This window comes from Sycon ciliatum, chromosome 3, assembly GCF_964019385.1.
Source record: "Sycon ciliatum chromosome 3, ocSycCili1.1, whole genome shotgun sequence".
Classification (NCBI taxonomy): Eukaryota; Metazoa; Porifera; class Calcarea; order Leucosolenida; family Sycettidae; genus Sycon; species Sycon ciliatum.
In genome coordinates, this window is record NC_088645.1 from 14,837,615 (window position 1) to 14,865,611 (window position 27,997).

Sequence of the window (27,997 nt, forward strand, 5' to 3'; positions counted from 1 at the left end):
TTTGAATTTCAATGTACCTCTCTATAACATGACCCAGCTGTAATGTCAGTGGTCGCATTGATTTGATTTTTAGTTTGCTTGTAGGGCGCTGGCATCCACATTCAGTGACCCAGAAAATGTGGCACAGCTTTGAATAGTTTAGTCGCAAAGTGAATATTCACGGGTAAAAAGCCCCAAACTGTGAGATTGGTTATTTTTCAGCTTTCAGCAGCCCTAGGCAAGTTCTTTAGAGAAATGTGGGTCTTTTTCTTGGTGCACTTGTCTATGTCCAGCTGCACAACGAGATGCGGCTGATCATTGTCATTTTCTGAGCTGTGAACGGGCAGGAAGGTGAGAAAATGTCGGATTTTGACCATTTGTGCTGACCTTTGAATTTCAATGTACCTCTCTATAAAATGACCCAGCTGTAATGTCAGTGGTCGCATTGATTTGATTTTTGGTTTGCTTGTAGGGCGCTGGCACCCACATTCAGTGACCCAGAAAATGTGGCACTGCTGTGAATAGTTTAGTCGCAAAGTGAAGATTCACGGGTAAAAAGCCCCAAAGTGTGAAATTGGTTATTTTTCAGCTTTCAGCAGCCCTGGGCAAGTTCTTTAGAGAAATGTGGCTCTTTTTCTTGGTTCACTTGTCTATGTCAAGCTGCACAACGAGATGAGGCTGGTCATTGTCATTTTCTGAGCTGTGAACGGGCAGGAAGGTGAGAAAATGTCGGATTTTGACCATTTGTGCTGACCTTTGAATTTCAATGTACCTCTCTATAACATGACCCAGCTGTAATGTCAGTGGTCACATTGATTTGATTTTTGGTTTGCTTGTAGGGCGCTGGCACCCACATTCAGTGACCCAAAACATTTGGCACTGCTGTGAATAGTTTAGTCGCAAAGTGAAGATTCACGGGAAAAAAGCCCCAAACTGTGAGATTGGTTATTTTTCAGCTTTCAGCAGCCCTGGGCAAGTTCTTTAGAGAAATGTGGGTCTTTTTCTTGGTGCACTTGTCTATGTCCAGCTGCACAACGAGATGAGGCTGGTCATTGTCATTTTCTGAGCTGTGAACGGGCAGGAAGGTGAGAAAATGTCGGATTTTGACCATTTGTGCTGACCTTTGAATTTCAATGTACCTCTCTATAACATGACCCAGCTGTAATGTCAGTGGTCACATTGATTTGATTTTTGGTTTGCTTGTAGGGCGCTGGCACCCACATTCAGTGACCCAAAACATTTGGCACTGCTGTGAATAGTTTAGTCGCAAAGTGAAGATTCACGGGTAAAAAGCCCCAAACTGTGCGACTGGTTATTTTTCAGCTTTCAGCAGCCCAGGGCAAGTTCTTTAGAGAAATGTGGCTCTTTTTCTTGGTGCACTTGTCTATGTCCAGCAGCACAACGAGATCAGGCTGGTCATTGTCATTTTCTGAGCTATGAACGGGCAGGAAGGTGAGAAAATGTCGGATTTTGACCATTTGTGCTGACCTTTGAATTTCAATGTACCTCTCTATAACATGACCCAGCTGTAATGTCAGTGGTCGCATTGATTTGAATTATGGTTTGCTTGTAGGGCGCTGGCATCCACTTTCAGTGACCCAGAAAATGTGGCACTGCTGTGAATAGTTTAGTCGCAAAGTGAAGATTCATGGGTAAAAAGCCCCAAAGTGTGAGATTGGTTATTTTTCAGCTTTCAGCAGCCCTGAGCAAGTTCTTTAGAGAAATGTGGCTCGATTTCCTGATGCACTTGTCTATGTCAAGCTGAACAGCGAGATGAGGCTGGTTATTGTCATTTTCTGAGCTGTGAACGGGCAGGAAGGTGAGAAAATGTCGGATTTTGACCATTTGTGCTGACCTTTGAATTTCAATGTACCTCTCTATAACATGACCCAGCTGTAATGTCAGTGGTCGCATTGATTTGATTTTTAGTTTGCTTGTAGGGCGCTGGCATCCACATTCAGTGACCCAGAAAATGTGGCACTGCTTTGAATAGTTTAGTCGCAAAGTGAAGATTCACGGGTAAAAAGCCCCAAACTGTGAGATTGGTTATTTTTCAGCTTTCAGCAGCCCTGGGCAAGTTCTTTAGAGAAATGTGGCTCTTTTTTTGGTTCACTTGTTTATGTCCAGCTGCACAACGAGATTAGGCTGGTCATTGTCATTTTCTGAGCTGTGAACGGGCAGGAAGGTGAGAAAATGTCGGATTTTGACCATTTGTGCTGACCTTTGAATTTCAATGTACCTCTCTATAACATGACCCAGCTGTAATGTCAGTGGTCACATTGATTTGATTTTTGGTTTGCTTGTAGGGCGCTGGCACCCACATTCAGTGACCCAAAAAATTTGGCACTGCTGTGAATAGTTTAGTCGCAAAGTGAAGATTCACGGGTAAAAACCCCAAACTGTGAGATTGGTTATTTTTCAGCTTTCAGCAGCCCTGGGCAAGTTCTTTAGAGAAATGTGGGTCTTTTTCTTGGTTCACTTGTCTATGTCCAGCTGCACAACGAGATGAGGCTGGTCATTGTCAATTTCTGAGCTGTGAACGGGCAGGAAGGTGAGAAAATGTCGGATTTTGACCATTTGTGCTGACCTTTGAATTTCAATGTACCTCTCTATAACATGACCCAGCTGTAATGTCAGTGGTCGCATTGATTTGATTTTTGGTTTGCTTGTAGGGCGCTGGCACCCACATTCAGTGACCCAAAAAATGTGCCACTGCTGTGAATAGTTTAGTCGCAAAGTGAAGATTCATGGGTAAAAAGCCCCAAAGTGTGAGATTGGTTATTTTTCAGCTTTCAGCAGCCCAGGGCAAGTTCTTTAGAGAAATGTGGCTCGATTTCCTGATGCACTTGTCTATGTCAAGCTGAACAGCGAGATGAGGCTGGTTATTGTCATTTTCTGAGCTGTGAACGGGCAGGAAGGTGAGAAAATGTCGGATTTTGACCATTTGTGCTGACCTTTGAATTTCAATGTACCTCTCTATAACATGACCCAGCTGTAATGTCAGTGGTCGCATTGATTTGATTTTTAGTTTGCTTGTAGGGCGCTGGCATCCACATTCAGTGACCCAGAAAATGTGGCACTGCTTTGAATAGTTTAGTCGCAAAGTGAAGATTCACGGGTAAAAAGCCCCAAACTGTGAGATTGGTTATTTTTCAGCTTTCAGCAGCCCTGGGCAAGTTCTTTAGAGAAATGTGGCTCTTTTTTTGGTTCACTTGTCTATGTCCAGCTGCACAACGAGATGAGGCTGGTCATTGTCATTTTCTGAGCTGTGAACGGGCAGGAAGGTGAGAAAATGTCGGATTTTGACCATTTGTGCTGACCTTTGAATTTCAATGTACCTCTCTATAACATGACCCAGCTGTAATGTCGGTGGTCACATTGATTTGATTTTTGGTTTGCTTGTAGGGCGCTGGCACCCACATTCAGTGACCCAAAAAATTTGGCACTGCTGTGAATAGTTTAGTCGCAAAGTGAAGATTCACGGGTAAAAAGCCCCAAACTGTGAGATTGGTTATTTTTCAGCTTTCAGCAGCCCTGGGCAAGTTCTTTAGAGAAATGTGGCTCTTTTTCTTGGGTCACTTGTCTATGTCCAGCTGCACAACGAGATGAGGCTGGTCATTGTCATTTTCTGAGCTGTGAACGGGCAGGAAGGTGAGAAAATGTCGGATTTTGACCATTTGTGCTGACCTTTGAATTTCAATGTACCTCTCTATAACATGACCCAGCTGTAATGTCAGTGGTCACATTGATTTGATTTTTGGTTTGCTTGTAGGGCGCTGGCACCCACATTCAGTGACCCAAAACATTTGGCACTGCTGTGAATAGTTTAGTCGCAAAGTGAAGATTCACGGGTAAAAAGCCCCAAACTGTGCGACTGGTTATTTTTCAGCTTTCAGCAGCCCAGGGCAAGTTCTTTAGAGAAATGTGGCTCTTTTTCTTGGTGCACTTGTCTATGTCCAGCTGCACAACGAGATGAGGCTGGTCATTGTCATTTTCTGAGCTGTGAACGGGCAGGAAGGTGAGAAAATGTCGGATTTTGACCATTTGTGCTGACCTTTGAATTTCAATGTACCTCTCTATAACATGACCCAGCTGTAATGTCAGTGGTCGCATTGATTTGATTTTTGGTTTGCTTGTAGGGCGCTGGCACCCACATTCAGTGACCCAGAAAATGTGGCACTGCTGTGAATAGTTTAGTCGCAAAGTGAAGATTCACGGGTAAAAAGCCCCAAACTGTGAGATTGGTTATTTTTCAGCTTTCAGCAGCCCTGGGCAAGTTCTTTAGAGAAATGTGGCTCTTTTTCTTGGTTCACTTGTCTATGTCCAGCTGCACAACGAGATGAGGCTGGTCATTGTCATTTTCTGAGCTGTGAACGGGCAGGAAGGTGAGAAAATGTCGGATTTTGACCATTTGTGCTGACCTTTGAATTTCAATGTACCTCTCTATAACATGACCCAGCTGTAATGTCAGTGGTCGCATTGATTTGAATTTTGGTTTGCTTGTAGGGCGCTGGCATCCACTTTCAGTGACCCAGAAAATGTGGCACTGCTGTGAATAGTTTAGTCGCAAAGTGAAGATTCATGGGTAAAAAGCCCCAAACTGTGAGATTGGTTATTTTTCAGCTTTCAGCAGCCCTGGGCAAGTTCTTTAGAGAAATGTGGCTCGATTTCCTGATGCACTTGTCTATGTCAAGCTGGACAGCGAGATGAGGCTGGTTATTGTCATTTTCTGAGCTGTGAACGGGCAGGAAGGTGAGAAAATGTCGGATTTTGACCATTTGTGCTGACCTTTGAATTTCAATGTACCTCTCTATAACATGACCCAGCTGTAATGTCAGTGGTCGCATTCATTTGATTTTTGGTTTGCTTGTAGGGCGCTGGCACCCACATTCAGTGACCCAAAAAATTTGGCACTGCTGTGAATAGTTTAGTCGCAAAGTGAAGATTCACGGGTAAAAAGCCCCAAACTGTGAGATTGGTTATTTTTCAGCTTTCAGCAGCCCAGGGCAAGTTCTTTAGAGAAATGTGGCTCTTTTTCTTGGTGCACTTGTCTATGTCCAGCTGCACAACGAGATGAGGCTGGTCATTGTCATTTTCTGAGCTGTGAACGGGCAGGAAGGTGAGAAAATGTCGGATTTTGACCATTTGTGCTGACCTTTGAATTTCAATGTACCTCTCTATAACATGACCCAGCTGTAATGTCAGTGGTCGCATTGATTTGATTTTTGGTTTGCTTGTAGGGCGCTGGCACCCACATTCAGTGACCCAGAAAATGTGGCACTGCTGTGAATAGTTTAGTCGCAAAGTGAAGATTCACGGGTAAAAAGCCCCAAACTGTGAGATTGGTTATTTTTCAGCTTTCAGCAGCCCTGGGCAAGTTCTTTAGAGAAATGTGGGTCTTTTTCTTGGTTCACTTGTCTATGTCCAGCTGCACAACGAGATGAGGCTGGTCATTGTCATTTTCTGAGCTGTGAACGGGCAGGAAGGTGAGAAAATGTCGGATTTTGACCATTTGTGCTGACCTTTGAATTTCAATGTACCTCTCTATAACATGACCCAGCTGTAATGTCAGTGGTCGCATTGATTTGATTTTTGGTTTGCTTGTAGGGCGCTGGCACCCACATTCAGTGACCCAGAAAATGTGGCACTCCTGTGAATAGTTTAGTCGCAAAGTGAAGATTCAAGGGTAAAAAGCCCCAAACTGTGAGATTGGTTATTTTTCAGCTCTCAGCAGCCCAGGGCAAGTTCTTTAGAGAAATGTGGCTCTTTTTCTTGGTGCACTTGTCTATGTCCAGCTGCACAACGAGATGAGGCTGGTCATTGTCATTTTCTGAGCTGTGAACGGGCAGGAAGGTGAGAAAATGTCGGATTTTGACCATTTGTGCTGACCTTTGAATTTCAATGTACCTCTCTATAACATGACCCAGCTGTAATGTCAGTGGTCGCATTGATTTGATTTTTGGTTTGCTTGTAGGGCGCTGGCACCCACATTCAGTGACCCAGAAAATGTGGCACTGCTGTGAATAGTTTAGTCGCAAAGTGAAGATTCACGGGTAAAAAGCCCCAAACTGTGAGATTGGTTATTTTTCAGCTTTCAGCAGCCCTGGGCAAGTTCTTTAGAGAAATGTGGGTCTTTTTCTTGGTTCACTTGTCTATGTCCAGCTGCACAACGAGATGAGGCTGGTCATTGTCATTTTCTGAGCTGTGAACGGGCAGGAAGGTGAGAAAATGTCGGATTTTGACCATTTGTGCTGACCTTTGAATTTCAATGTACCTCTCTATAACATGACCCAGCTGTAATGTCAGTGGTCGCATTGATTTGATTTTTGGTTTGCTTGTAGGGCGCTGGCACCCACATTCAGTGACCCAGAAAATGTGGCACTGCTGTGAATAATTTAGTCGCAAAGTGAAGATTCACGGGTAAAAAGCCCCAAACTGTGAGATTGGTTATTTTTCAGCTTTCAGCAGCCCTGGGCAAGTTCTTTAGAGAAATGTGGGTCTTTTTCTTGGTTCACTTGTCTATGTCCAGCTGCACAACGAGATGAGGCTGGTCATTGTCATTTTCTGAGCTGTGAACGGGCAGGAAGGTGAGAAAATGTCGGATTTTGACCATTTGTGCTGACCTTTGAATTTCAATGTACCTCTCTATAACATGACCCAGCTGTAATGTCAGTGGTCGCATTGATTTGAATTTTATGTTTGCTTGTAGGGCGCTGGCATCCACTTTCAGTGACCCAGAAAATGTGGCACTGCTGTGAATAGTTTAGTCGCAAAGTGAAGATTCAAGGGTAAAAAGCCCCAAACTGTGAAATTGGTTATTTTTCAGCTTTCAGCAGCCCTGGGCAAGTTCTTTAGAGAAATGTGGCTCGATTTCCTGATGCACTTGTCTATGTCAAGCTGGACAGCGAGATGAGGCTGGTTATTGTCATTTTCTGAGCTTTGAACGGGCAGGAAGGTGAGAAAATGTCGGATTTTGACCATTTGTGCTGACCTTTGAATTTCAATGTACCTCTCTATAACATGACCCAGCTGTAATTTCAGTGGTCGCATTGATTTGATTTTTGGTTTGCTTGTAGGGCGCTGGCACCCACATTCAGTGACCCAAAAAATTTGGCACTGCTGTGAATAGTTTAGTCGCAAAGTGAAGATTCACGGGTAAAAAGCCCCAAACTGTGAGATTGGTTATTTTTCAGCTTTCAGCAGCCCAGGGCAAGTTCTTTAGAGAAATGTGGCTCTTTTTCTTGGTGCACTTGTCTATGTCCAGCTGCACAACGAGATGAGGCTGGTCATTGTCATTTTCTGAGCTGTGAACGGGCAGGAAGGTGAGAAAATGTCGGATTTTGACCATTTGTGCTGACCTTTGAATTTCAATGTACCTCTCTATAACATGACCCAGCTGTAATGTCAGTGGTCGCATTGATTTGATTTTTGGTTTGCTTGTAGGGCGCTGGCACCCACATTCAGTGACCCAGAAAATGTGGCACTCCTGTGAATAGTTTAGTCGCAAAGTGAAGATTCACGGGTAAAAAGCCCCAAACTGTGAGATTGGTTATTTTTCAGCTTTCAGCAGCCCTGGGCAAGTTCTTTAGAGAAATGTGGGTCTTTTTCTTTGTTCACTTGTCTATGTCCAGCTGCATAACGAGATGAGGCTGATCATTGTCATTTTCTGAGCTGTGAACGGGCAGGAAGGTGAGAAAATGTCGTATTTTGACCATTTGTGCTGACCTTTGAATTTCAATGTACCTCTCTATAACATGACCCAGCTGTAATGTCAGTGGTCTCATTGATTTGATTTTTGGTTTGCTTGTAGGGCGCTGGCACCCACATTCAGTGACCCAGAAAATGTGGCACTGCTGTGAATAGTTTAGTCGCAAAGTGAAGATTCACGGGTAAAAAGCCCCAAACTGTGAGATTGGTTATTTTTCAGCTTTCAGCAGCCCTGGGCAAGTTCTTTAGAGAAATGTGGGTCTTTTTCTTGGTTCACTTGTCTATGTCCAGCTGCACAACGAGATAAGGCTGGTCATTGTCATTTTCTGAGCTGTGAACGGGCAGGAAGGTGAGAAAATGTCGGATTTTGACCATTTGTGCTGACCTTTGAATTTCAATGTACCTCTCTATAACATGACCCAGCTGTAATGTCAGTGGTCACATTGATTTGAATTTTGGTTTGCTTGTAGGGCGCTGGCATCCACTTTCAGTGACCCAGAAAATGTGGCACTGCTGTGAATAGTTTAGTCGCAAAGTGAAGATTCATGGGTAAAAAGCCCCAAACTGTGAGATTGGTTATTTTTCAGCTTTCAGCAGCCCTGGGCAAGTTCTTTAGAGAAATGTGGCTCGATTTCCTGATGCACTTGTCTATGTCAAGCTGGACAGCGAGATGAGGCTGGTTATTGTCATTTTCTGAGCTGTGAACGGGCAGGAAGGTGAGAAAATGTCGGATTTTGACCATTTGTGCTGACCTTTGAATTTCAATGTACCTCTCTATAACATGACCCAGCTGTAATGTCAGTGGTCGCATTCATTTGATTTTTGGTTTGCTTGTAGGGCGCTGGCACCCACATTCAGTGACCCAAAAAATTTGGCACTGCTGTGAATAGTTTAGTCGCAAAGTGAAGATTCACGGGTAAAAAGCCCCAAACTGTGAGATTGGTTATTTTTCAGCTTTCAGCAGCCCAGGGCAAGTTCTTTAGAGAAATGTGGCTCTTTTTCTTGGTGCACTTGTCTATGTCCAGCTGCACAACGAGATGAGGCTGGTCATTGTCATTTTCTGAGCTGTGAACGGGCAGGAAGGTGAGAAAATGTCGGATTTTGACCATTTGTGCTGACCTTTGAATTTCAATGTACCTCTCTATAACATGACCCAGCTGTAATGTCAGTGGTCGCATTGATTTGATTTTTGGTTTGCTTGTAGGGCGCTGGCACCCACATTCAGTGACCCAGAAAATGTGGCACTGCTGTGAATAGTTTAGTCGCAAAGTGAAGATTCACGGGTAAAAAGCCCCAAACTGTGAGATTGGTTATTTTTCAGCTTTCAGCAGCCCTGGGCAAGTTCTTTAGAGAAATGTGGGTCTTTTTCTTGGTTCACTTGTCTATGTCCAGCTGCACAACGAGATGAGGCTGGTCATTGTCATTTTCTGAGCTGTGAACGGGCAGGAAGGTGAGAAAATGTCGGATTTTGACCATTTGTGCTGACCTTTGAATTTCAATGTACCTCTCTATAACATGACCCAGCTGTAATGTCAGTGGTCACATTGATTTGATTTTTGGTTTGCTTGTAGGGCGCTGGCACCCACATTCAGTGACCCAAAACATTTGGCACTGCTGTGAATAGTTTAGTCGCAAAGTGAAGATTCACGGGTAAAAAGCCCCAAACTGTGCGACTGGTTATTTTTCAGCTTTCAGCAGCCCAGGGCAAGTTCTTTAGAGAAATGTGGCTCTTTTTCTTGGTGCACTTGTCTATGTCCAGCTGCACAACGAGATGAGGCTGGTCATTGTCATTTTCTGAGCTGTGAACGGGCAGGAAGGTGAGAAAATGTCGGATTTTGACCATTTGTGCTGACCTTTGAATTTCAATGTACCTCTCTATAACATGACCCAGCTGTAATGTCAGTGGTCGCATTGATTTGATTTTTGGTTTGCTTGTAGGGCGCTGGCACCCACATTCAGTGACCCAGAAAATGTGGCACTGCTGTGAATAGTTTAGTCGCAAAGTGAAGATTCACGGGTAAAAAGCCCCAAACTGTGAGATTGGTTATTTTTCAGCTTTCAGCAGCCCTGGGCAAGTTCTTTAGAGAAATGTGGCTCTTTTTCTTGGTTCACTTGTCTATGTCCAGCTGCACAACGAGATGAGGCTGGTCATTGTCATTTTCTGAGCTGTGAACGGGCAGGAAGGTGAGAAAATGTCGGATTTTGACCATTTGTGCTGACCTTTGAATTTCAATGTACCTCTCTATAACATGACCCAGCTGTAATGTCAGTGGTCGCATTGATTTGAATTTTGGTTTGCTTGTAGGGCGCTGGCATCCACTTTCAGTGACCCAGATAATGTGGCACTGCTGTGAATAGTTTAGTCGCAAAGTGAAGATTCATGGGTAAAAAGCCCCAAACTGTGAGATTGGTTATTTTTCAGCTTTCAGCAGCCCTGGGCAAGTTCTTTAGAGAAATGTGGCTCGATTTCCTGATGCACTTGTCTATGTCAAGCTGGACAGCGAGATGAGGCTGGTTATTGTCATTTTCTGAGCTGTGAACGGGCAGGAAGGTGAGAAAATGTCGGATTTTGACCATTTGTGCTGACCTTTGAATTTCAATGTACCTCTCTATAACATGACCCAGCTGTAATGTCAGTGGTCGCATTCATTTGATTTTTGGTTTGCTTGTAGGGCGCTGGCACCCACATTCAGTGACCCAAAAAATTTGGCACTGCTGTGAATAGTTTAGTCGCAAAGTGAAGATTCACGGGTAAAAAGCCCCAAACTGTGAGATTGGTTATTTTTCAGCTTTCAGCAGCCCAGGGCAAGTTCTTTAGAGAAATGTGGCTCTTTTTCTTGGTGCACTTGTCTATGTCCAGCTGCACAACGAGATGAGGCTGGTCATTGTCATTTTCTGAGCTGTGAACGGGCAGGAAGGTGAGAAAATGTCGGATTTTGACCATTTGTGCTGACCTTTGAATTTCAATGTACCTCTCTATAACATGACCCAGCTGTAATGTCAGTGGTCGCATTGATTTGATTTTTGGTTTGCTTGTAGGGCGCTGGCACCCACATTCAGTGACCCAGAAAATGTGGCACTGCTGTGAATAGTTTAGTCGCAAAGTGAAGATTCACGGGTAAAAAGCCCCAAAGTGTGAGATTGGTTATTTTTCAGCTTTCAGCAGCCCTGGGCAAGTTCTTTAGAGAAATGTGGGTCTTTTTCTTGGTTCACTTGTCTATGTCCAGCTGCACAACGAGATGAGGCTGATCATTGTCATTTTCTGAGCTGTGAACGGGCAGGAAGGTGAGAAAATGTCGGATTTTGACCATTTGTGCTGACCTTTGAATTTCAATGTACCTCTCTATAACATGACCCAGCTGTAATGTCAGTGGTCGCATTGATTTGATTTTTGGTTTGCTTGTAGGGCGCTGGCACCCACATTCAGTGACCCAGAAAATGTGGCACTGCTGTGAATAGTTTAGTCGCAAAGTGAAGATTCACGGGTAAAAAGCCCCAAACTGTGAGATTGGTTATTTTCAGCTTTCAGCAGCCCTGGGCAAGTTCTTTAGAGAAATGTGGGTCTTTTTCTTGGTTCACTTGTCTATGTCCAGCTGCACAACGAGATGAGGCTGGTCATTGTCATTTTCTGAGCTGTGAACGGGCAGGAAGGTGAGAAAATGTCGGATTTTGACCATTTGTGCTGACCTTTGAATTTCAATGTACCTCTCTATAACATGACCCAGCTGTAATGTCAGTGGTCGCATTGATTTGATTTTTGGTTTGCTTGTAGGGCGCTGGCACCCACATTCAGTGACCCAAAAAATTTGGCACTGCTGTGAATAGTTTAGTCGCAAAGTGAAGATTCAAGGGTAAAAAGCCCCAAACTGTGAGATTGGTTATTTTTCAGCTTTCAGCAGCCCAGGGCAAGTTCTTTAGAGAAATGTGGCTCTTTTTCTTGGTGCACTTGTCTATGTCCAGCTGCACAACGAGATGAGGCTGGTCATTGTCATTTTCTGAGCTGTGAACGGGCAGGAAGGTGAGAAAATGTCGGATTTTGACCATTTGTGCTGACCTTTGAATTTCAATGTACCTCTCTATAACATGACCCAGCTGTAATGTCAGTGGTCGCATTGATTTGATTTTTGGTTTGCTTGTAGGGCGCTGGCACCCACATTCAGTGACCCAGAAAATGTGGCACTGCTGTGAATAGTTTAGTCGCAAAGTGAAGATTCACGGGTAAAAAGCCCCAAACTGTGAGATTGGTTATTTTTCAGCTTTCAGCAGCCCTGGGCAAGTTCTTTAGAGAAATGTGGGTCTTTTTCTTGGTTCACTTGTCTATGTCCAGCTGCACAACGAGATGAGGCTGGTCATTGTCATTTTCTGAGCTGTGAACGGGCAGGAAGGTGAGAAAATGTCGGATTTTGACCATTTGTGCTGACCTTTGAATTTCAATGTACCTCTCTATAACATGACCCAGCTGTAATGTCAGTGGTCGCATTGATTTGATTTTTGGTTTGCTTGTAGGGCGCTGGCACCCACATTCAGTGACCCAGAAAATGTGGCACTGCTGTGAATAATTTAGTCGCAAAGTGAAGATTCACGGGTAAAAAGCCCCAAACTGTGAGATTGGTTATTTTTCAGCTTTCAGCAGCCCTGGGCAAGTTCTTTAGAGAAATGTGGGTCTTTTTCTTGGTTCACTTGTCTATGTCCAGCTGCACAACGAGATGAGGCTGGTCATTGTCATTTTCTGAGCTGTGAACGGGCAGGAAGGTGAGAAAATGTCGGATTTTGACCATTTGTGCTGACCTTTGAATTTCAATGTACCTCTCTATAACATGACCCAGCTGTAATGTCAGTGGTCGCATTGATTTGAATTTTATGTTTGCTTGTAGGGCGCTGGCATCCACTTTCAGTGACCCAGAAAATGTGGCACTGCTGTGAATAGTTTAGTCGCAAAGTGAAGATTCAAGGGTAAAAAGCCCCAAACTGTGAAATTGGTTATTTTTCAGCTTTCAGCAGCCCTGGGCAAGTTCTTTAGAGAAATGTGGCTCGATTTCCTGATGCACTTGTCTATGTCAAGCTGGACAGCGAGATGAGGCTGGTTATTGTCATTTTCTGAGCTTTGAACGGGCAGGAAGGTGAGAAAATGTCGGATTTTGACCATTTGTGCTGACCTTTGAATTTCAATGTACCTCTCTATAACATGACCCAGCTGTAATTTCAGTGGTCGCATTGATTTGATTTTTGGTTTGCTTGTAGGGCGCTGGCACCCACATTCAGTGACCCAAAAAATTTGGCACTGCTGTGAATAGTTTAGTCGCAAAGTGAAGATTCACGGGTAAAAAGCCCCAAACTGTGAGATTGGTTATTTTTCAGCTTTCAGCAGCCCAGGGCAAGTTCTTTAGAGAAATGTGGCTCTTTTTCTTGGTGCACTTGTCTATGTCCAGCTGCACAACGAGATGAGGCTGGTCATTGTCATTTTCTGAGCTGTGAACGGGCAGGAAGGTGAGAAAATGTCGGATTTTGACCATTTGTGCTGACCTTTGAATTTCAATGTACCTCTCTATAACATGACCCAGCTGTAATGTCAGTGGTCGCATTGATTTGATTTTTGGTTTGCTTGTAGGGCGCTGGCACCCACATTCAGTGACCCAGAAAATGTGGCACTCCTGTGAATAGTTTAGTCGCAAAGTGAAGATTCACGGGTAAAAAGCCCCAAACTGTGAGATTGGTTATTTTTCAGCTTTCAGCAGCCCTGGGCAAGTTCTTTAGAGAAATGTGGGTCTTTTTCTTTGTTCACTTGTCTATGTCCAGCTGCACAACGAGATGAGGCTGATCATTGTCATTTTCTGAGCTGTGAACGGGCAGGAAGGTGAGAAAATGTCGTATTTTGACCATTTGTGCTGACCTTTGAATTTCAATGTACCTCTCTATAACATGACCCAGCTGTAATGTCAGTGGTCTCATTGATTTGATTTTTGGTTTGCTTGTAGGGCGCTGGCACCCACATTCAGTGACCCAGAAAATGTGGCACTGCTGTGAATAGTTTAGTCGCAAAGTGAAGATTCACGGGTAAAAAGCCCCAAACTGTGAGATTGGTTATTTTTCAGCTTTCAGCAGCCCTGGGCAAGTTCTTTAGAGAAATGTGGGTCTTTTTCTTGGTTCACTTGTCTATGTCCAGCTGCACAACGAGATAAGGCTGGTCATTGTCATTTTCTGAGCTGTGAACGGGCAGGAAGGTGAGAAAATGTCGGATTTTGACCATTTGTGCTGACCTTTGAATTTTAACCCTTTGGAGTCCATGGTTCGATTTCGAACCATGGGCATTTTGTATGCATGTGGGCGCAGTCAAACCTTCGGTTCTCGGCCAAATCTTGACCAAATTCAACAATCGAAGGGTCTAGATGGTAGAGAAAACTCTCAGCTTTCGCCTCGAACAGCTCCGAAGTCTCTTCCGATGAAGTTTGAGTGAGCGGCGAGCGATCAAACATTTCGAATTTTCTGCGCTGCGTGCTGCGAGTCAGCAGTGCGTGAAAAAAAGGGATTTTCCCAGCTTCATGACAGGCGGCACGTGCCAGGACCGGCGCGGCGCGAAGTCACGGCAAGGTAAGCTTCTACTCGAAAAAATTTGAACAGTTCCGAGCTAGATTCAGTGAAATGGCTACAGGAGACCGATTTCGTCTCAGATCTGGAGCTGGACTCGCGTTTGGGGCGCGTTGTGGCGGACAATGAATAGTGCTCTTGGCGAGTTTGGGCTCATTGTATTCCTCTCATCAAGAGCTTTCCAACGAGCCCAAGATCTTCAAAATTGGTGAAGTAGAACCAAAGTTATGTTGGAAATGGAGTGCGCATTTTCGTGACTGCCACAAATTCTGCGGAAGCAAAAAAGTTACGGACTCCAAAGGGTTAATGTACCTCTCTATAACATGACCCAGCTGTAATGTCAGTGGTCGCATTGATTTGAATTTTGGTTTGCTTGTAGGGCACTGGCATCCACTTTCAGTGACCCAGAAAATGTGGCACTGCTGTGAATAGTTTAGTCGCAAAGTGAAGATTCATGGGTAAAAAGCCCCAAACTGTGAGATTGGTTATTTTTCAGCTTTCAGCAGCCCTGGGCAAGTTCTTTAGAGAAATGTGGCTCGATTTCCTGATGCACTTGTCTATGTCAAGCTGAACAGCGAGATGAGGCTGGTTATTGTCATTTTCTGAGCTGTGAACGGGCAGGAAGGTGAGAAAATGTCGGATTTTGACCATTTGTGCTGACCTTTGAATTTCAATGTACCTCTCTATAACATGACCCAGCTGTAATGTCAGTGGTCGCATTGATTTGATTTTTGGTTTGCTTGTGAGGCGCTGGCACCCACATTCAGTGACCCAGAAAATGTGGCACTGCTGTGAATAGTTAAGTCGCAAATTGAAGATTCACGGGTAAAAAGCCCCAAACTGTGAGATTGGTTATTTTTCAGCTTTCAGCAGCCCTGGGCAAGTTCTTTAGAGAAATGTGGCTCTTTTTTTGGTTCACTTGTCTATGTCCAGCTGCACAACGAGATGAGGCTGGTCATTGTCATTTTCTGAGCTGTGAACGGGCAGGAAGGTGAGAAAATGTCGGATTTTGACCATTTGTGCTGAGCTTTGAATTTCAATGTACCTCTCTATAACATGACCCAGTTGTAATGTCAGTGGTCACATTGATTTGATTTTTGGTTTGCTTGTAGGGCGCTGGCACCCACATTCAGTGACCCAAAAAAATTGGCACTGCTGTGAATAGTTTAGTCGCAAAGTGAAGATTCACGGGTAAAAAGCCTCAAACTGTGAGATTGGTTATTTTTCAGCTTTCAGCAGCCCTGGGCAAGTTCTTTAGAGAAATGTGGGTCTTTTTCTTGGTGCACTTGTCTATGTCCAGCTGCACAACGAGATGAGGCTGGTCATTGTCATTTTCTGAGCTGTGAACGGGCAGGAAGGTGAGAAAATGTCGGATTTTGACCATTTGTGCTGACCTTTGAATTTCAATGTACCTCTCTATAACATGACCCAGCTGTAATGTCAGTGGTGGCATTGATTTGATTTTTGGTTTGCTTGTAGGGCGCTGGCACCCACATTCAGTGACCCAGAAAATGTGGCACTGCTGTGAATAGTTTAGTCGCAAAGTGAAGATTCACGGGTAAAAAGCCCCAAAGTGTGAGATTGGTTATTTTTCAGCTTTCAGCAGCCCTGGGCAAGTTCTTTAGAGACATGTGGCTCTTTTTCTTTGTTCACTTGTCTCTGTCCAGCTGCACAACGAGATGAGGCTGGTCATTGTCATTTTCTGAGCTGTGAACGGGCAGGAAGGTGAGAAAATGTCGGATTTTGACCATTTGTGCTGACCTTTGAATTTCAATGTACCTCTCTATAACATGACCCAGCTGTAATGTCAGTGGTGGCATTGATTTGATTTTTGGTTTGCTTGTAGGGCGCTGGCACCCACATTCAGTGACCCAGAAAATGTGGCACTGCTGTGAATAGTTTAGTCGCAAAGTGAAGATTCACGGGTAAAAAGCCCCAAACTGTGAGATTGGTTATTTGTCAGCTTTCAGCAGCCCTGGGCAAGTTTTTTAGAGAAATGTGGGTCTTTTTCTTGGTTCACTTGTCTATGTCCAGCTGCACATCGAGATGAGGCTGGTCATTGTCAATTTCTGAGCTGTGAACGGGCAGGAAGGTGAGAAAATGTCGGATTTTGACCATTTGTGCTGACCTTTGAATTTCAATGTACCTCTCTATAACATGACCCAGCTGTAATGTCAGTGGTCGCATTGATTTGATTTTTGGTTTGCTTGTAGGGCGCTGGCACCCACATTCAGTGACCCAAAAAATTTGGCACTGCTGTGAATAGTTTAGTCGCAAAGTGAAGATTCACGGGTAAAAAGCCCCAAACTGTGAGATTGGTTATTTTTCAGCTTTCAGCAGCCCTGGGCAAGTTCTTTAGAGAAATGTGGCTCTTTTTCTTGGTGCACTTGTCTATGTCCAGCTGCACAACGAGATGAGGCTGGTCATTGTCATTTACTGAGCTGTGAACGGGCAGGAAGGTGAGAAAATGTCGGATTTTGACCATTTGTGCTGACCTTTGAATTTCAATGTACCTCTCTATAACATGACCCAGCTGTAATGTCAGTGGTCGCATTGATTTGATTTTTGGTTTGCTTGTGAGGCGCTGGCACCCACATTCAGTGACCCAGAAAATGTGGCACTGCTGTGAATAGTTTATTCGCAAAGTGAAGATTAACGGGTAAAAAGCCCCAAACTGTGAGATTGGTTATTTTTCAGCTTTCAGCAGCCCTGGGCAGGTTCTTCAGAGAAATGTGGCTCTTTTTCTTTGTTCACTTGTCTATGTCCAGCTACACAACAAGATCAGGCTGGTCATTGTCATTTTCTGAGCTGTGAACGGGCAGGAAGGTGAGAAAATGTCGGATTTTGACCATTTGTGCTGACCTTTGAATTTCAATGTACCTCTCTATAACATGACCCAGCTGTAATGTCAGTGGTCGCATTGATTTGATTTTTGGTTTGCTTGTAGGGCGCTGGCATCCACATTCAGTGACCCAGAAAATGTGGCACTGCTTTGAATAGTTTAGTCGCAAAGTGAATATTCACGGGTAAAAAGCCCCAAACTGTGAGATTGGTTATTTTTCAGCTTTCAGCAGCCCTGGGCAAGTTCTTTAGAGAAATGTGGCTCTTTTTCTTGGTTCACTTGTCTATGTCCAGCTGCACAACGAGATGAGGCTGGTCATTGTCATTTTCTCAGCTGTGAACGGGCAGGAAGGTGAGAAAATGTCGGATTTTGACCATTTGTGCTGACCTTTGAATTTCAATGTACCTCTCTATAACATGACCTAGCGGTAACGTCAGTGGTCGCATTGATTTGATTTTTGGTTTGCTTGTAGGGTGTGGCACCCAATGTCAGTGGTCGCATTGATTTGATTATTGGTTTGCTTGTAGAGCGCTGGCACCCACATTCAGTGATCCAGAAAATGTGGCACTGCTGTGAATAGTTTAGTCGCAAAGTGAAGATTCACGGGTAAAAAGCCCCAAACTGTGAGATTGGTTATTTTTCAGGGCTCAGCAGCCCTGGGCGAGTTCTTTAGAGAAATGTGGCTGTTTTTCTCGGTGCACTTGTCTATGTCCAGCTGCACAACGAGATGAGGCTGGTCATTGTCATTTTCTGATCTGTGAACGGGCAGGAAGGTGAGAAAATGTCGGATTTTGACCATTTGTGCTGACCTTTGGATTTCAATGTACCTCTCTATAACATGACCCTGCTGTAATGTCAGTGGTCGCATTGATTTGATTTTTGTTTTGCTTGTAGGGCGCTGGCACCCACATTCAGTGACCCAGAAAATTTGGCACTGCTGGGATTAGTTAAGTCGCAAAGTGAAGATTCACGGGTAAAAAGCCCCAAACTGTGAGATTGGTTATTTTTCAGCTTTCAGCAGCTCTGGGCGAGTTCTTTAGAGAAATGTGGTTCTTTTTCTTGGTGCACTTGTCTATGTCTAGCTACACAATGAGATGAGGCTGGTCATTGTCATTTTCTGACCTGTGAACGGACAGGAAGGTGAGAAAATGTCGGATTTTGACCATTGGTGCTGGCCTTTCAATTTCAATGTACCTCTCTATAACATGACCCAGCTGTAATGTCAGTGGTCGCATTGATTTGATTCTTGGTTTGCTTGTAGGGCGCTGGCACCCACATTCAGTAACCCAGAAAATGTGGCACTGCTGTGAATAGTTTAGTCGCAAAGTGAAGATTCACGGGTAAAAAGCCCCAAACTGTGAGATTGGTTATTTTTCAGCTTTCAGCAGCCCAGGGCAAGTTCTTTAGAGAAATGTGGCTCTTTTTCTTGCTGCACTTGTCTATGTCCAGCTGCACAACGAGATGAGGCTGGTCATTGTCATTTTCTGAGCTGTGAACGGGCAGGAAGGTGAGAAAATGTCGGATTTTTACCATTTGTGCTGACCTTTGGATTTCAATGTACCTCTCTATAACATGACCCTGCTGTAATGTCAGTGGTCGCATTGATTTGATTTTTGGTTTGCTTGTAGGGCGCTGGCACCCACATTCAGTGACCCAGAAAATGTGGCACTGCTGGGATTAGTTAAGTCGCAAAGTGAAGATTCACGGGTAAGAAGCCCCAAACTGTGAGATTGGTTATTTTTCAGCTTTCAGCAGCTCTGGGCGAGTTCTTTAGAGAAATGTGGTTCTTTTTCTTGGTGCACTTGTCTATGTCTAGCTACACAACGAGATGAGGCTGGTCATTGTCATTTTCTGACCTGTGAACGGACAGGAAGGTAAAAAAACTGTCGGATTTTGTGCTGGCCTTTCAATTTCAATGTACCTCTCTATAACATGACCCAGCTGTAATGTCAGTGGTCGCATTGATTTGATTATTGGTTTGCTTGTAGAGCGCTGGCACCCACATTCAGTGATCCAGAAAATGTGGCACTGCTGTGAATAGTTTAGTCGCAAAGTGAAGATTCACGGGTAAAAAGCCCCAAACTGTGAAATTGGTTATTTTTCAGGGCTCAGCAGCCCTGGGCGAGTTCTTTAGAGAAATGTGGGTCTTTTTCTTGGTGCACTTGTCTATGTCCAGCTGCACAACAAGATGAGGCTGGTCATTGTCATTTTCTGAGCTATGAACGGGCAGGAAGGTGAGAAAATGTCGGATTTTGACCATTTGTGCTGACCTTTCAATTTCAATGTACCTCTCCATAACATGACCCAGCTGTATTGTCAGTGGTCGCATTGATTTGATTCTTGGTTTGCTTGTAGGGCGCTGGCACCCTCATTCAGTGACCCAGAAAATGTGGCACTGCTGTGAATAGTTTAGTGGCAAAGTGAAGATTCACGGGTAAAAAGCCCCAAACTGTGAGATTGGTTATTTTTCAGCTTTCAGCAGCCCTCTGCAAGTTCTTTAGAGAAATGTGGCTGTTTTTCTCGGTGCACTTGTCTATGTCCAGCTGCACAACGAGATGAGGCTGGTCATTGTCATTTTCTGATCTGTGAACGGGCAGGAAGGTGAGAAAATGTCGGATTTTGACCATTTGTGCTGACCTTTGGATTTCAATGTACCTCTCTATAACATGACCCTGCTGTAATGTCAGTGGTCGCATTGATTTGATTTTTGTTTTCCTTGTAGGGCGCTGGCACCCACATTTAGTGACCCAGAAAATTTGGCACTGCTGGGATTAGTTAAGTCGCAAAGTGAAGATTCACGGGTAAAAAGCCCCAAACTGTGAGATTGGTTATTTTTCAGCTTTCAGCAGCTCTGGGCGAGTTCTTTAGAGAAATGTGGTTCTTTTTCTTGGTGCACTTGTCTATGTCTAGCTACACAATGAGATGAGGCTGGTCATTGTCATTTTCTGACCTGTGAACGGACAGGAAGGTGAGAAAATGTCGGATTTTGACCATTGGTGCTGGCCTTTCAATTTCAATGTACCTCTCTATAACATGACCCAGCTGTAATGTCAGTGGTCGCATTGATTTGATTATTGATTTGCTTGTAGAGCGCTGGCACCCACATTCAGTGACACAGAAAATGTGGCACTGCTGTGAATAGTTTAGTCGCAAAGTGAAGATTCAAGGGTAAAAAGCCCCAAACTGTGAGATTGGTTATTTTTCAGCTTTCAGCAGCCCTGTGCAAGTTCTTTAGAGAAATGTGGCTGTTTTTCTCGGTGCACTTGTCTATGTCCAGCTGCACAACGAGATGAGGCTGGTCATTGTCATTTTCTGCGCTGTGAACGGGCAGGAAGGTGAGAAAATGTCGGATTTTGACCACTTGTGCTGGCCTTTGAATTTCAATGTACCTCTCTATAACATGACCCAGCTGTAATGTCAGTGGTCGCATTGATTTGATTATTGGTTTACTTGTAGGGCACTGGCACCCACATTCAGTGACCCAGAAAATGTGGCACTGCTGTGAATAGTTTAGTCGCAAAGTGAAGATTCACGGGTAAAAAGCCGAAAACTGTGAGATTGGTTATTTTTCAGCTTTCAGCAGCCCTGGGCGAGTTCTTTAGAGAAATGTGGTTGTTTTTCTTGGTGCACTTGTCTATGTCCAGCTGCACAACGAGATGAGGCTGGTCATTGTCATTTTCTGAGCTGCGAACGGGCAGAAAGGGGTGAAAATGTCGGATTTTGACCATTTGTGCTGACCTTTGAATTTCAATGTACCTCTCTAGAACATGACCCAGCTGTAATGTCAGTGGTCGCATTGATTTGATATTTGGTTTGCTTGTAGGGCGCTGGCACCCACATTCAGTGACCCAGAAAATGTGGCACTGCTGTTAATAGTTTAGTCTCAAAGTGAAGATTCACGGGTAAAAAGCCCCAAACTGTGAGATTGGTTGTTTTTCAGCGTTCAGCAGCCCTGGGCAAGTTCTTTAGAGAAATGTGGCTCTTTTTCTTGGTGCACTTGTCTATGTCCAGCTGCACAACGAGATGAGGCTGGTCATTGTCATTTTCTGAGCTGTGAACGGGCAGAAAGGTGAGAAAATGTCGGATTTTGACCATTTGTGCTGACCTTTGAATTTCAATGTACCTCTCTATAACATGACCCAGCTGTAATGTCAGTTGTCGCATTGATTTGATTTTTGGTTTGCTTGTAGGGCGCTGGCACTCACATTCAGTGACCTACTAGAAAATGTGGCACTGCTGTGAATAGTTTAGTCGCAAAGTGAAGATTTATTGGTAAAAAGCCCCAAACTGTGAGATAGGTTATTTTTCAGTTTTCAGCGGCCCTGTGCAAGTTCTTTAGAGAAATGTGGCTCTTTTTCTTGGTGCACTTGTCTATGTCCACCTTCACAGCGAGATGAGGCTGGTCATTGTCATTTTCTAAGCTGTGAACGGGCAGGAAGGTGAGAAAATGTCGGATTTTGACCACTTGTGCTGGCCTTTGAATTCCAATGTACCTCTCTATAACATGACCCAGCTGTAATGTCAGTGGTCGCATTGATTTGATTTTTGGTTTGCTTGTAGGGCGCTGGCACCCACATTAAGTGACCCAGAAAATGTGGCACTGCTGTGAATAGTTTAGTCGCAAAGTTAAGATTCACGGGTAAAAGGCCCCAAACTGTGAGATTGGTTATTTTTCAGCTTTCAACAGCCCTGTGCAAGTTCTTTACAGAAATGCGGCTGTTTTTCTTGGTGCACTTGTCTATGTCCAGCTGCACAACGAGATGAGGCTGGTCATTGTCATTTTCTGAGCTGCGAACGGGCAGAAAGGTGAAAAAATGTCGGATTTTGACCATTTGTGCTGACCTTTGAATTTCAATGTACCTCTCTATAACATGACGCAGCTGTAATGTCAGTGGTCGCATTGATTTGATTTTTGGTTTGCTTGTAGGGCGTTGGCACCCACATTCAGTGACCCCAAAAATTTGGCACTGCTGTGAATAGTTTAGTCGCAAAGTGAAAATTCACGGGTAAAAAGCCCCAAACTGTGAGATTGGTTATTTTTCAGCTTTCAGCAGCCCTGGGCGAGTTCTTTAGAGAAACGTGGCTCTTTGTGACCCAGCCGTAATGTCAGTTGTCGCATTGATTTGATTTTTGGTTTGCTTGTAGGGCGCTGGCACTCACATTCAGTGACCTAGAAAATGTGGCACTGCTGTGAATAGTTTAGTCGCAAAGTGAAGATATATGGGGAAAAAGCCCCAAACTGTGAGATAGGTTTGTACTAGTATCACGTTGCCACGTCACGTCCTAATATGACGTACTGGCATGTGCTTCAGACTCATTACGTGTGGGTGTGCTGTGCACGCATGCATGCACCCCCTGAGCAGATAGAGCTCTCAACCACGCGGAGTTCAGTGGTTGTAATTATTATTGCAATGGCATGAAGACAGTTTCGACTTTCTATTTCTCTTCCCGTTACTTTAATCCTATCATGCATTCAACTTTGTAAACCATATGAACTGAGTGGGTGTTCGTTGTGTCGGGTGCACTCTGTGTGCGTGCTTGAGATTCCCCGACAACTTTGGTGCCGAAACCCGTTGGAAGTTCTGAAAGATGGCTTCGAAGTTGGATGGATTTATTCGCCCGTATCGGGGCAAACAGGACGACTTTGATGAGTTCTGGGCTAAGTTTCTGGTCTTAGCCAAGGCCAATAAGTGGGCCGATGACGCTGCCAAGGCTGAGCATCTTCCGTTGTTCCTGAGTGGACAAGCCTTTACGGTTGTCACTCAATTGTCTGACGAGGACAAAACATCGCCGGCAAAAATTAAATCTGCGCTGGAGCAGGCATTTTGCCCCACGCCTGGTGCTGCCTACCGTTCATTTACGTCAAGGGCTTTGCGGAATGGAGAGCCTGTGGACGCGTACCTGGCAGATTTGAAGCGCCTACTTACGCTGTCTGGCCATAAGATTGCGGATAATTCAGATCCCGTGCTGATTGAGCAGTTCCTGAGTGGGTTGCCAGCTGATATTGGTCACCACGTTCGTATGGCGTCTGCTACGCAGAAGCTCACTGTCACTGATATGGCAAATCAAATCAGAGTCATGCAGGCATCCAAACTCCCAGAATCCCATGGTGCTGTTGCTGCTGCTAGCTCTCAGCCCAAGAAGTCGCTCGTGTGTTACCAGTGTAAGGCCGTGGGCCATGTGAGATCACAGTGCCCGAAGCGTAAGCCCAGTGTCACCTGTTATGCCTGTAAAGCGAAAGGGCATATTTCCAAGGACTGTCCGAACAAGAGTCGAGTTGGAAATGTCGCTGCTGGTCACGCGCCGCCTGAACGTACGGATATTTGCCTTGCTCTGGCAAAATCGGATGGAGACCTAGTTCGTGTAGCCGTGGACGTACAGGAACCCAGTACTGAGTCTAGTACGTGGACGCGTTTTGCCTCTGTGGTGGATTCTGGCTGTACTCGCACACTGGTGGAGTCGGCTGTTGTTGACCGATTGAACCTATCAGCTGCAGTTTCTCCCTGTCAGGACAAGCTGTTGTCTATCGACGGAACACCACTTACTATCCTTGGCAACGTCACGCTACGTGTGCAACGACTTGATGGAGCCGTCCATTTGCCTCGGATCACTATTGATTGTCTCGTTGTGCCCAACTTGTCGTCCTTGAACACGGACTTCCTGATTGGCACAGATACCATTGGCAAGGTCGGTGGCCTCACTCTACGTTACGACGGTCTAGGGGGCACGCTGTCCTCAGTTGTGTTTGGTCAGCAGGCAGGTGTCGCTGCCGGTGCATGTCCCCAACCCGAATCTGAGAAGCCTAACAAGCTTTCTCGTCACATCGATGTTACCGAGTCCGAGTCGACAGTCACCTTGAAGGCGAATGATTGCCTAGCTAACTGGTCGAATGAGCGTGGTCATTGGATTGCTCAGTGGTCGTGGAAGGGTGGCGTTGCACCCGAGCAGCACATTGGTTCCGGCATTGGAGAGTACTCGCGGAAGTCTCTAAGCGTCAGCGAGGAGGAGCAGTTTGCTTCAGAAATGAAGTTGTGGGTGGACAATGGATGGCTTGTCAAGTACGACTCCGAGGCATTCGGAGAGCCTGTCGCTGTCTTGCCGATACTTGCCGTTAGTCAGCAGCACAAGGCATCCACGCCGGTTCGGCCGTGCTTGGACTACCGTGCCCTGAATGCCTGTCTTGTGTCCCACCCCGGTGTCACCGCTCCAGCTTGTGACGCGAAACTCCGTGACTGGCGCAGACGTAGTGCCGACAGCGTTCTTCTCGACATCCGGAAAGCCTACCTGCAAGTTCGGATCCATCCCACCCTGTACAAGTACCAAACCGTTGTGTACAAAGGCGAGTTGTATACCATGACCCGCATGGGATTCGGTCTGAACGTCGCGCCAAAGATCTTGGACATGATTGTCCAATGGATTACCCGTGATCACGCCGACGTTGACAACTATGTGGACGACCTCTACGTCCCTACTGCCCAGACCGACATCGTCCGCCATGAACTCGCCAGCTATGGGCTTGAGACGAAAGAGCCAGAGCAGTTCGCAACTGCTCGTGTGTTGGGCCTACAGCTGTCCTCTTCTGATGTCGAAGATACAGTCACGTGGGAACGTCGTGCTGGTGTTGACCTCAAGTTGCCAGAGTCACCAACTCGTCGTCAAGTGTTCAGTTGGTGTGGCCGTGTGATTAGTCACTACCCGGTATGTTCCTGGTTACGCCCGCTGTGCAACTACATCAAGCGGCTTGTCGGCGAGAACACATCGAAATGGGATGACCTCGTACCGCCTCATCTCGTGCAACCATGTCGTGAGGTCGAGTCTCGTGTCCGTCAAGACGATCCTGTGCATGGTGTCTGGTCTGTGCCCTGTGATGACACCACAGTGTGGCACGTTTGGTGCGATGCTTCTGGCCTGGCCATGGGTGCGGTTCTGGAAGTCAACGGCGCTATCGTCGAAGACAAGTCCTGGCTCAGACCTTCCGATGATAAGCGTCATATCAACATAGCAGAGTTAGACGCCGTCATCAAGTCGCTCAACCTCGCTCTGTGTTGGCCAGTGAAGAACGTGGTCTTGCACACTGATTCGCGTACAGTCCATGGCTGGTTGACGCAGTTGCTGAACAACATTCGTCGTGTTAAAGTGAGTGGCCTTCACGCTACGTTGGTTCAGCGTCGTTTGCAGATCATCGACGATTTGATCACTGTATCTGGCATTACAGTTGACGTTGAATGGGTCCGCTCAGAGGACAATATTTCGGATCAGCTAACCCGTGTCCCTACCTGGTTCCGTGTGCCGGACAGTCCTAAGAAGCCACAGCCTGATGTTGCAGCAGCCGGTGTTACCGTTCGTGCTCTCCCACCTCTTGCTATGGGTGACATCGCCACTGCCCAAGTTGCCGACGAGGCGATCTCGTCCGTTAAGGCCCAGCTTCTCTCCGGTGAACCGATTCCCAACTCCAGCTACAGCAGAGTCCGAACCCAGCTGGTGATTGAGGATGATGTGCTGTTTCACAGCGTGAAATCGCCTCTCAACGATGTTGAGCTTGTGCCTGCCCTTCCCCAGAGTCTTACTGCCGATGCACTTGCAGTCGCCCATACTGTGAGTGGTCACGCCGGTTGGAAAAGTATGTGGCGTCTACTCCGTAGCCAATGCTATTTCCCTGGTATGGCACAGCGCTGCCGTGACTACGTGTCAGAGTGCACTACCTGCCGTGCGGCAAATCCTGCTCAACCTTGTCTACCGCAACCAACGCGACCTGTAACTCCCGATGGTCCCTGGCGTGTTGTGCAAATTGACACGCTCGAGCTTGGTACCAACAAGTCTGGCCGATATCACTGCGTTCTTGTCTGCATTGACACCTTCACCAAGTGGGTGGAGGTCGTCCCACTTGTTCGCCATGATGCTGAGTCTGTCGCCGATGCATTTGTTAGTGTCTGCACTCGGTGGGGTCCTCCCCATGTTATCCGCTCCGACAACGGCACCGAGCTTCACAATGCCCTGATGTCATCCCTCTACAAGGTATTTGGGGTCAACGTGTGTTTTGGCGCAGTTCGCCACCCCCAATCGCAAGGTGCCGCAGAACGGTTCAACCAAACGCTGTTGACCTTGGTGCGGAAGGTCCTCGACGAGTCCAGTGATTGGCAGGTTGACCTAGCTATGCTCCTGTACTTCTACCGCAACAGGCCCCACAGTGTCACCGGTGTCTCACCTATGCAAGCAATGGTTGGCTGGCAGCCCCGCAGTCTCGTGGTGGATGCTACCCCAACAGATTGGTCGTTTCCCCGCTGGACGGAGGAAATACAGCGTCGCGCCTCAGCCATGTACGATCTCCTGGAATCAGAGTTGTCGTCCTGCGATTTTGTCGAGGAGCCAACTCAAGCGTTCTCGGCTGGAGAGTCTGTTCTCTTCCGCCGTCCACACCGGCACCAGAAACGACTCCCCGAATTCGAAGAAGGTTGGATCGTCAAGCGAGTCGTTGGTCCCTCAACTGTCGTGATTGGCCGTGGCACAGCAGAAAAACTCGTCAACACAGAGCTGCTGAAGCCTGCTGGAAGTCATTCCAGTCGTATCCCTGAGCCACTAGATGTAGCTAGTATTATCGATGACGAGCCGTTGGACCATGTGCCTTTGGCTGGTGTACCTGATGACACCGCTGGTGGTCGTCTTCTCCGCGACAGAGCCCTGCTCCGTGAGCCTAGTAGGTATGGCTCTTGAGACCACTATGTTCTCTGCTTTGTCCGAGTTTGGGTCTGACTCGTGACTCTAATTCGTGTTTTGGCCGTCTCTGACGATTGACGTTTAATAGTGTGTGTCATAAATTTGGTTCTTTTGTTTTGTTTTCTCAATTTATTGGCTCCTATTCTGCGATAATTGGTACTGTTTTTTATCTTCTTCTCCTCATTTTTAGTGACAATTGTCACTAGGGGGCATGTACTAGTATCACGTTGCCACGTCACGTCCTAATATGACGTACTGGCATGTGCTTCAGACTCATTACGTGTGGGTGTGCTGTGCACGCATGCATGCACCCCCTGAGCAGATAGAGCTCTCAACCACGCGGTGTTCAGTGGTTGTAATTATTATTGCAATGGCATGAAGACAGTTTCGACTTTCTATTTCTCTTCCCGTTACTTTAATCCTATCATGCATTCAACTTTGTAAACCATATGAACTGAGTGGGTGTTCGTTGTGTCGGGTGCACTCTGTGTGCGTGCTTGAGATTCCCCGACAGGTTATTTTTCAGTTTTCAGCAGCCCTGTGCAAGTTCTTTAGAGAAATGTGGCTCTTTTTCTTGGTGCACTTGTCTATGTCCACGTTCACAGCGAGATGAGGCTGGTCATTGTCATTTTCTAAGCTGTGAACGGGCAGGAAGGTGAGAAAATGTCGGATTTTGACCATTTGTGCTGGCCTTTGAATTCCAATGTACCTCTCTATAACATGACCCAGCTGTAATGTCAGTGGTCGCATTGATTTGATTATTGGTTTGCTTGTAGGGCGCTGGCACCCACATTAAGTGACCCAGAAAATGTGGCACTGCTGTGAATAGTTTAGTCGCAAAGTGAAGATTCACGGGTAAAAAGCCCCAAACTGTGAGATTGGTTATTTTTTAGGGCTCAGCAGCCCTGGGCGAGTTCTTTAGAGAAATGTGGCTCTTTTTCTTGGTGCACTTGTCTATGTCCAGCTGCACAACGAGATGAGGCTGGTCATTGTCATTTTCTGAGCTGGGAACGCGCAGAAAGGGGTGAAAATGTCGGATTTTGACCATTTGTGCTGACCTTTCAATTTCAATGTACCTCTCTATAACATTGCCCAGCTGTAATGTCAGTGGTTGCATTGATTTGATTATTGGTTTGCTTGTAGGGCGCTGGCACCCACATTCAGTGACCC

The 27,997-nt window shown here is 45.7% G+C and overlaps 1 long non-coding RNA gene across 2 annotated transcripts in view; it reads left to right on the forward strand.

Moving 5' to 3' along the window:
* LOC135811538 (uncharacterized) overlaps positions 1-27,997 on the forward strand; it is a 170,864-nt gene that overhangs the window by 127,378 nt on the left and 15,489 nt on the right. For both annotated transcript variants that reach the window (XR_010552627.1, XR_010552626.1), the window contains exon 2: positions 640-697. This is a non-coding gene — a long non-coding RNA (uncharacterized LOC135811538). The remainder of the gene's footprint in view (positions 1-639; positions 698-27,997) is intronic.